This window comes from Pan troglodytes, chromosome 3, assembly GCF_028858775.2.
Source record: "Pan troglodytes isolate AG18354 chromosome 3, NHGRI_mPanTro3-v2.0_pri, whole genome shotgun sequence".
In the NCBI taxonomy this organism is placed as follows: Eukaryota; Metazoa; Chordata; class Mammalia; order Primates; family Hominidae; genus Pan; species Pan troglodytes.
In genome coordinates, this window is record NC_072401.2 from 48802706 (window position 1) to 48813023 (window position 10318).

General features: G+C 36.8%; 1 non-coding gene across 1 annotated transcript; it reads right to left on the reverse strand.

Moving 5' to 3' along the window:
* Window positions 1–9998: 9998 nt before the first annotated feature.
* LOC112209171 (U5 spliceosomal RNA) lies at window positions 9999–10114 on the reverse strand. The gene has a single exon (XR_002943819.1). It is a non-coding gene; the product is annotated as a U5 spliceosomal RNA (small nuclear RNA).
* Window positions 10115–10318: the final 204 nt, after the last annotated feature.

The following is a 10318-nucleotide window of genomic DNA, read 5'->3' on the forward strand; positions in this document are numbered from 1 at the left end:
TTGTAGATTCTGGATGTTAGCCCTTTGTCAGATGGGTAGATTGTAAAAATTTTCTCCCATTCTGTAGGTTGCCTGTTCACTCTGATAGTAGTTTCTTTTGCTGTGCAGAAGCTCTTTAGTTTAATTAGATCCTATTTGTCAATTTTGGCTTTTGTTGCCATTGCTTTTGGTGTTTTAGACATGAAGTCCTTACTCATGCCTATGTCCTGAATGGTATTGCCTAAGTTTTCTTCTAGGGTTTTTATGGTTTTAGGTCTAACATTTAAGCATCATGCTACCTGACTTCAAACTATACTACAAGGTTACAGTAACCAAAACATCATGGTACTGGTACCAAATCAGAGATATAGACAATGGAACACAATAGAGCCCTCAGATATAATAGCACAGAACTACAACCATCTGATCTTTGACAAACCTGACAAAAACAAGAAATGGGGAAAGGATTCCCTATTTAATGAATGGTGCTGGGAAAACTGGCTAGCCTTATGTAGAAAGCTGAAACTGGATCCCTTCCTTACACCTTATATAAAAATTAATTCAAGATGGATCAGAGCAGGCTGTTTTCAATCTTCATCAGCCCACCTGAGGATGAGCTGGCTTTTACTCTTAAGCACCTCCAATGTGGCTGCGGGCCATGGATATTGCTTCAGTTCAATAAGCCTGAACTGCACTACTAAATAAAAATCCTGCTGTCAGAAGGGCTTAGTGCTAGTCCAGAGATAAGCTTCTTGAATCCTCCACACCCTCAGCCCTGCGGGAGATAGTGTGTAAGCTCATACAATACATAACTACAACAAACAGCATCTGAGAAAGCACACAGAAGCTATCCACAACCGAGGAACCCAAACAGAGCCTTAGGCCTCTGAAAGTACCCACAAACAAAGCCAAATAATCATACACAACATACTCCATGGTCATACCCTCAAGGAAAAAAAGAATACAAAAATTTAGAAGTCTCATCCAAATGATTGCAAATTCAAAAATAGGAAGGAGCAGCTCCCTCAGATGGAAAGAATCAGTGCAAGAACTCCGACAATACAAAAAGCCAGAGTGTCTTGACACCTAGGATTGCACTATCTCTCTAGCAATGAATCTTAATTAAATTGAAAGTCTAGAATGACAAAGAATTCAAAATATGGATTTCAAAGTAACTGAATGAGATCCAAGAGAAAGTTGAAATTCAACACACACACAAAAAAACAGAAAAATGACTCAGCACATGAAAGATGAGACAGTTATATTAAGAAAAAATGAAATAAACCATCTGGAATTGAAAAATTTACTACAGGAATTTCAAAATACAATTGGAAGCTTTAAACAATAGACTAGATAAAGACTAGAAGGAAGAATTTAAGAGCTTGAAGACCAGTCTTTTGCATTAACAAAAACAAAAAGACTGAGAAAATGAACAAAGCCCTCAAGAAATAGGGGATTACGTAAAGTGACCAAACCTACACTTTATTGACATTTTTGAGAAAGAAGATGAAAAAGTAAGAAATTTGGATTATGTAATCAAAGGAATACTTCAGGAAAATGTCCCTAATCTTGCTAGATTGATCAACATTCAGATACGAGAAATTCAGAAAATACCTGCAAGATGCTATAAAAGACAACCATTCCCAAGCATATAGTCATCTGACTGTCCAAGGTCAATGTAAAAGAAAAAATCTTAAAGGCCACTGAAGAAAAGGATCACATTACCTGTAAAGGAAATCCCATCAGACTGACAATAGAATTCTCAGCAGAAACCTTACAAACCAGAAGAGATTGGGGGCCTAATTTTAGCCTTTTTAAAGAAAAAAAAATGCCAGCCAAAAATTTCATATCCTGCTAAACTAAGTTTCACAAATGAAGGAGAAATAAAGTCTTTATCAGGCAAACAAATGCTAAGGGAATTAATCATCACCAGACTAGGCCTACAAGAGATGCTCAAAGAAGTTCGAAACATGGAAACAAAAGAACTATACTTGGTATCATAAGAGCACACATAAGTACAAAGCTAACAGATCCTATAAAGCAATTACACAATTCAGACTACAAAGAAACTAGGTAACAAAAATATGACAGGAACAAAACCTCACATATCAATATTAACCTTGAACATAAGTGGCCTAAATGCTTAAAAGTGGCAAGTGGGATAAAACAACAACAGCAACAACAAGGTCCAACCTTCTGCTGCCTTCAAGAGATACATCTCCATGTGTAATAACACCCATGGGCTCAAAGTAAAGGGATGGAGAAATATCTATCATGCAAACAAAAACAAAAAAGAGCAGGAGTTGCTATTCTTGTATCAGATAAAACATACTCCAAAGCAACAACAGTAAAAAGAAGGCCATTATATAATGATAAAGGGTTCAATTCAACAGGATTTTACTATCCTCAACATATATGCACCCAACATTGGAGCATCCAGATTCATAAAACAAATGCTGCTAGACCTCAGAAAAGAGATAGACAGCCATACAATAATATTGGGAGACATCAACATACCACTGATAGCACTAGATAGATCATCAAGGCAGAAAACTAACAAAGAAACTCTGTACTTAAATTGAACTCTTAACCGAGTAGTCCTAATAGACATATACAGAATACACCACCCAACAACCACAGCATACACATTTTTTTCTCATCTGCGCATGGGACATTCTCCAAAATTAACTACATGCTCAGTCATGAAACAAGTCTCAATAAATTTAAAAAATCAAAATCATATCAAGCATTTTCTCAGACCACAGTAGAATACAATCAGAAATCAATAGGAAGAGGAACTCTCAAAACCACACAAGTATGTGTAAACTAAGCAAATTGCTCCTGAATGACTTTTGGGTAAATAACAAAATTAAGGCAGAAGTCAACAAAAATGAAACTAATGAAAATAGAGACACAACATACCAAAACCTCTGGGATACAGCAAAAGCCATGCTAAAAAGGAAGTTTATAATGCTAAATGCCTACCTAAAAAAGATAGAAAAATCTCAAATTAACAACCTAATGTCACACCTAAAGGAACTAGAAAAATAAGAACAAACCAAACCCAAAGCTAGCAGAAGAAAAGAAATAAAAAAGGCCAGAGAAGAACCAAATGAAATTGAGATTAAAAAAACCCACACAAAATGAAAAGTTGGTTTTTGAAAGAACAAACAAAATGGGTAGATCGCCAGCTAGATTAACAGAAAAAAGAAAGGAGATTCAAATAAGCATAATCAGAAATGACAAAGTATAATGAGGTGACATTAGGACTGATACCACAGAAATACAAAAAAATCCTCAGAGACTGTTATGAACATCTCTATGCATACAAACTAGAAAACCTAGAGGAAATGGATAAGTTCCTGGAAATACACAACCTCCCAAGATTGAAGTAGAAAGAAATTGAAATCTAGAGCAGATCAACAGCAAGTTATGGAATTGAATCAGTAATGAAAAAAATCTTCCCACCAAAAAACTACAAAAAGCCCTGGACCAGATGGATTTGCAGCCACACTCCACCAGATGTACAAAAAAGGGCTGGTACCAATCTTACTGAAACCATTCCAAAAAAATCAAAGAGGAGGGCTTCCTCCCTAACTCATTCTACAAAACCAGTATCATACTGATACCAAAATCTGGCAAGGACACAACAACAAAAGAAAACTACAGGCCAATATTCCTGATGAATATAGATGCAAAAATCCTCAACAAAATACTAGCAAAACAAATTCAGCAGCACATCAAAGGGATAATTCATCATGATCAAGTGGGTTTTATTCCTGAGATGCAAGGATGGTTGAACAAATGCAAATCAATAAATGTGATTCACCATATAAACAGAATTAAAAACAAAAACCGTATGATCATCTCAATAGAGGCAGAAAAAGCACTTGTTAAAATCCAACATCCCTTCATGATAAAAATTTTCAACAAAATGAAATCATATCCTCTGCAGCAACATGAATGCAGCTGGAGGCCATTATCCTAAGCAAATTAATGCAGAAACAGAAAACCAAATACCACTTGTTCTCACTTATAAGTAAGACCTAAATATTGGGAACTCATGGAGATAAAGATGGCAACCATAGACACTGGGGACTACTGGAAGGGGGAGAGTGGGGAGGGGGCAAGAGTTGAAAAACTGTTGTGTACCATGCTCAGTACCTGGGTGACAGGATCATTTGTACCCGAAACAGCATCATGCAATACACCCAGGTAACAAACCTGCACGTGTACTCCCTGAATTTACAATAAAAGTTGAAAACGAATCTTCAACAAACTAGGCCTTGAAGGAACATACCTCAAAATAGTAAGAGCTATATGTGACAGACTCAGACAACATCATTCTGAATGAGCAAAAGTTGAAAGCATCCCCTTAAGAACTGGAAAAAGACAGGGATGTCCACTGTTACCACTTCTATTCAACATAGTACTGGAAGTGCTAGCCAGAGCCATCAGGCATGAGAAAGAAATAAAAGGTATCCAAATAGGAAAAGAGGAAATCAAATTATCTGTCTTCACTGAAGACATAATCCTATACCTAGAAAACTGTAAAGATTCCTCCAAAAGACTCCCAGACCTGATAAATGACCTCAGTAAAGTTTCCGGATACAAAGTCAACATACAAAAATCAGTAACATTTCTATGTACCAATAATGGTCAAGCTGAGAAACAAATCAGGAACTAATCCTATTTACAATAGCCACACACACACACAAAAACTACCAAGCAATACATTTAACCAAGAAGGTGAAAGATCTCTGCAAGGAGATCTTCAAAACACTGATGAAAGAAATAATAGATGAACAAGCTAATGGAGAAACATTCTGTGGTCATGGATCGAAAGAATCAGTATCATTAAAATGACCATACTCTGCAAAGCCATCTACAGATTCAATGCTAATCCTACCAAGTTACCAACATAATGTTTTACAGAATAAGAAAAAAAAATAAAACTCATATGAACCAAAAAAGAGCCCAACTAGTCAAAGTAATCTTAAGCAAAAAGAACAAAGCCAAAGGCATTATGTTATCCAACTCCAAACTATACTACAAGTCTATAGTAACCAAAACAATATGGTGCTGGTATTAAAAACAGACACATAGATCAATGAAGCAGAATGGAGAACTCAGAAATAAAGCCACACATCTACAAACAACTGATCTTTGACAAAGTCAACAAAAATAAACTATGGGTAAAGGACATCCTATTCAGTAAATGGTGCTGGGAATACTGACTAGCCATATGCAGAAGAATGAAACTGGACCCTATCTCTTAGCATGTACAAGAATTAGCTCAAGATAGATTAAGACTTAAATGGAAGACTGAAACTATAAAAGTCCTAGAAAAAGCATAGGAAAAATTCTTCTGGACATTGGCCTCCACAAAGAATTTATGACTTAAGACCTTAAAAGCAAATGCAACAAAAACAAGAACAGACAAATGTGACTTAATTAAATTATAAAGCCTCCACACAGCCAAAGAACTATCAATAAACAACCTATAGAACTGGAGAAAATTTTTGCAATCTACCCATCTGACAAAGGTCTACTATCCAGCATTTATACAGAACTTAAATTTATAAGAAAAACACAACCCAGTTAGAAAGTGGGCAAAGGACGTGAACAGATACTTTTCAAAAGAAGACATGCAGATGGCCACAAGCATATGAAAAAATGCTCAACATCACTGATCATTAGAGAAATGAAAATCAAAATTACAGTGAGGTACCATCTCACACCAGTCAGAATGGTTACTATGTAAAAGTAAACAGCAACAACAACAACAACAACAAACACATGCTGGCGAGGTTGCAGAGAAAAAGGAACGCTTGCTTATACATTGTTGTTGGGAGTGTAAATCTGTTCAACCATTGTGGAAGACAGTGGCAATTCCTCAAAGACCTAAAAACAGAACTGCCATTTGACCCAGCATACCATCACTGGGAATATACCCAAAGGAATATAATTTGTTCTGTTATAAAGACGCATGCATGCATATGTTCACCGCAGCACTATTCACAATAGCAAAGACATGGTATCAATCTTAATGCCCATCAATGGTAGACTGGAAAAAGAAAATGTGGTACATATACAAAACGGAATAATATGGTGCCATAAAAAAGAACAAGATCAAGATCATGTCCTTTGTAGGAACAGGGATGGAACTGTAGGCCATTATCCTTAGCAAACTAATGCAGGAACAGAAAACCAAATATTGCATTGTATTACTCCATTCTCATGCTGCTATAAAGAAATACCCGAGACTGGGTAATTTATAAAGAAAAGAGGTTTAATTGACTCATAGTTCTGCATGGCTTGGGAGGGCTCAGGAAACTTGCAATCATGGCAGAAGGCACCCCTTCAAAGGGCAGCAGGAGAGAGAATGAGTGCAAGCGGGGGGAATGCCAGATGCTTATAAAACCATCAGATCTCATGAGACTCATTATCATGAGAACAGCCTGAGGGGAGAAACTGCCCCCATGATCCAATTACGTGCCCTTGGCATGTGGGGATTATTACAATTCAAGGTGAGATTTGGGTGGGGACACAGAGCCAAACCATATCATGCATGTTCTCACTTATAAGTGGGAGCTAAATGATAAGAACATGTGGACATATAAAGGGGAACAACACACACTGGGGCCTATAGGAGGGTGAAGGGTTGCAGTCGTAAGAGTATCAGAAAAACTAACTAATTGGACTAGGCTTAATACTTGGTGACAAAATAATCTGTACAACAAACCCCCATGACACAAGTTTACCTATACAACAAATCTGCACATGTACCCTGGAACTTAAAGGTTAAGTTAAAAACAAAGAGGACAAACATGCAGCCAACAAACATATGAAAAAATATTCAATGTCACTAATCATCAGAGAAATGCAAATTAAAACCACAATGAGATACTATCTCACACCAATCAGAATGGCTATTATTAAAAAGTAAAAAAAACAACAGATGATGGCAAGTTTGCAGAGAAAAGGGAATGCTTATACACTGTTGGTAGGAATGCAAATTAGTTCCAACTATATGGCAAACAGTCTGGAGATTTCTCAAAGAACTAAAAGCAGAACTACCATTCAACCCAGCAATCCCTCTATTGGATATCTACCCAAAGGAAAAGAAACCATTTAATCAAAAAGACAGCTTGCATTTTTATGTTTATTGCAGCTATTCACAATAGCAAAGTCATGGAATCAACCTAAGTGTCAATCAAGAGTAGACTGGATAAAGAAAATGTGGTGTTTAATTTTTTTAAGATGTGATGTTTAATGTTTAAAAGAAAATGTGGTACTAATATATACCATGGACTACCATACAACCATAAAAAAGAATGAAATCATGTCTTTTGCAGTAACATAGATGTAGGTGGAGGCCATTATCTTAAGTGAAATAACTCAGAAACAGAAAATAAAATATCATGCGTTCTGCCTTAGAAGTGGGAGCTGAACAATGGGTACTCTTGGACATTAAGATTGCAACAGTAGACACTGAGGACTCCAAAAGTGGGAGGTTAAGAGGGGGGCGAGGTTAAAAGTCTACCTATTGGGTGCTATGTTCACTACTTGGGTGATAGGTTCACTAGAAGTCCAAACCCCATCATTATGCAATATACTCGTGTAACAAACATATGCATGTATCCCCTGAACCTATAGTTTAAAAAAATAATGAGAAAAAGAGAAAATAATGTGATCAGTGGTTATATGCAGGGAAAAAAGTATTTTAATATTAGGTCTCAATCAATAATATGGAGAGCATGAATCTCAGTCTACACATTCAGATATATAGAAGAAATAATTTTTTAAATTTTGATAAGGTAACATAATTTTTTTTTCCTCATTCCATTTTTCTGCAATGCTGAGGCACTGGGAGTTTCTGATCTTGGCTACCGTTTATTCACCCCGTGGCAACTACTGACATTTCCTTGGTCCCATGTCCACTGATGGATCACTGCTTAGGGTTTCTAGTCCCTGACTCCAAGAACAAGGCTCTTTGAAGTCCCGCTGTCTGAGCTGCTTCTGTCCCTGGTCAGCACAACAGGACAACATGCTGGTGCAGGGCAGTCCATGGGCTGCCCAAGGCCCAGTGGTCACACTTTGCAGTTGTTTCTACTCCGCATCATGCTGCCTTCTTGGGGTCTCAAGTGGAAGAGTGAAGTGGGTAAATGAGTGAAGTGTACCAGTTGTAAGATAAAAGGTGCTGTCGCTATTTAGCTCTATCTAATTGTTGCCATAAAGGAATTTGGGTTCAGGGTGCCAGATAGTCTGATATTTCAAGAAAATCCTGAAGTGGTCATTGCTATGTGGTATCTCCTGATATTAACTGCATATAACAAAGACAAAAATTTAAAATATATTAAGGTGAAATGAAACATATCTGTCGGCCAGCTTTACAGCCTGCCAGTTTGTAAGCTCTGACTTAGTTAATTTTATGTGTGTGTGGGTTGAGGGGGAGGGGATATAAACAGCAAAGCAGAACAAAGAATAAAAAGAAATATTGGAAACAAAGCTCGATCCAGGAGTTTTTCAAAAATATTATCCCAGTGAAAAAGAGGGAATAAAGGATAATGTAAAACTTAAAAAGACATTTTTCAATCTAGCTTCAAATGAGGGCAGTTTCTATGTGTCAAATAATCAGCCAGTTAATAAATAGTGCCTTGCCTAGAATTCAGAGCCCAGAGCCCAGGATGACCTAGGGTATTACAATTGAAAAGGAGATGAGAATGGAAAGAGAGCTCAATAGGAGAGGGCCATGAGGCTCCGAGAAGTCAGTTTACAGAGATGCAAGCAAGCAGGCTTTCTTCTCTGTCTGATGGCAATTTTGAATGTTAGGTTTATCTTCTGACTGAAAAGGAAGAGCAATTGAAATTCACGAGCATTTCTTTACTTACTTTGAATATGATACCATTCAGAGAGTAATCACGAACCCTCCCACTCAGACATAATCACTGCTCTCTGAGTTTAGCTCCTAAAATGTTAATTAAAACAATATGTTAAACTTAGGGTCTAAAAAATGAGCAAGGGACAGAGGAATGCAAGCCTTGCTAAATGAATATAGGTCACTGGGGAGCCAATGAAGAAGGAGATTTCTACACAGCGGTCCCTTGTGCTGTCAGTCAGCCTTCTAGAGCAATGCTAGAAAGGGCCAGATTCAAGATCATATACACTTTAGGAGATAGGCCAGGGAGTTGGTCTGAAGTTCTCCATACTATGAGATCTACATTTCCTTTTGCATGGCATGCAAGAGGGCATTTGGGGAATGCACAAGAGTGAAGACGTATTTATAGTTAAGGCTCTTGTTGAAGGCGAGAAAAACAAAACAAAGCAAAAAACCAACTCTAACAGATCTAAAGCAAGAGTAGAAATATTTGCTCACATAACTGTCAAGGATAGGATTGTTGTAGCTCTCTCCAGGGTCTCAAATGATCTTATCAGGACTTAGTTACTCTTCTCTCTTGACCCTAACTAGACACCAGCCCAGAAGTTCCAGGTTAACACTGAAGTTTCAGGTTCAAATTCAATGGAAAAGAGAGCATCACATCCCAGTGGTTCAAAACTAAGCTCCAAAATTAGCTCTGATTGCACCAAAACAAATTACATGCCAACTCTTGATTCAATCCTGTGACTAAGGGAATATTGGCACTTTGACTGGCTGGGACTAGGTCAGGCCACACAATTCAACGTTGGAACTTTTCTACATTTTTTTTAAAAATCCTACCAGTTCTTTTTCTCTTTATACTTTAATTTGAGTCCTTTGCATTGATCTGTCTTTCAGTTAATGGAAATTGTGTCCCATCTGCTGTTAAACCAATCTGTTACATTCTTACTTTCATATATTACATTGTAAAATTTTAGAATGTCCATTTGATTCTTTTGTTACAGATTCACCCCTGATATGTACAAGCATTTTCAAAGAAGCATTATTCAGAATAGATAAAACTGGAACCTAAAAACTTTTTAAAAATTATTATGTTAATAATCTTAATTATTCTTTTATATATAAAATAATATATAGAGACCCTTGCCAAAATAAGGCCTCAAAAATTGATTTAAGACTCAGAGTTGTTCCTCTTCATGAAAATCATTAGTAAAAGGAGAAAAATTTATATGATCTGAAAAGAAACTGGAGAATCAAAATAATTTCTATAAAAAGTAGAATAGATAAATTATCTGTTATATTCATAGAATGAGATACCATATAGTAACGAAAATGAATGCACTATAACTATATCCAACATCATGGATGAAAGTTAAAAACTTAAGACACAGCAGTCAAGTTATTCACTGTGTGGCAACTACTGACATTTCCTTGGTCCTATGTCCACTAACGGATCAC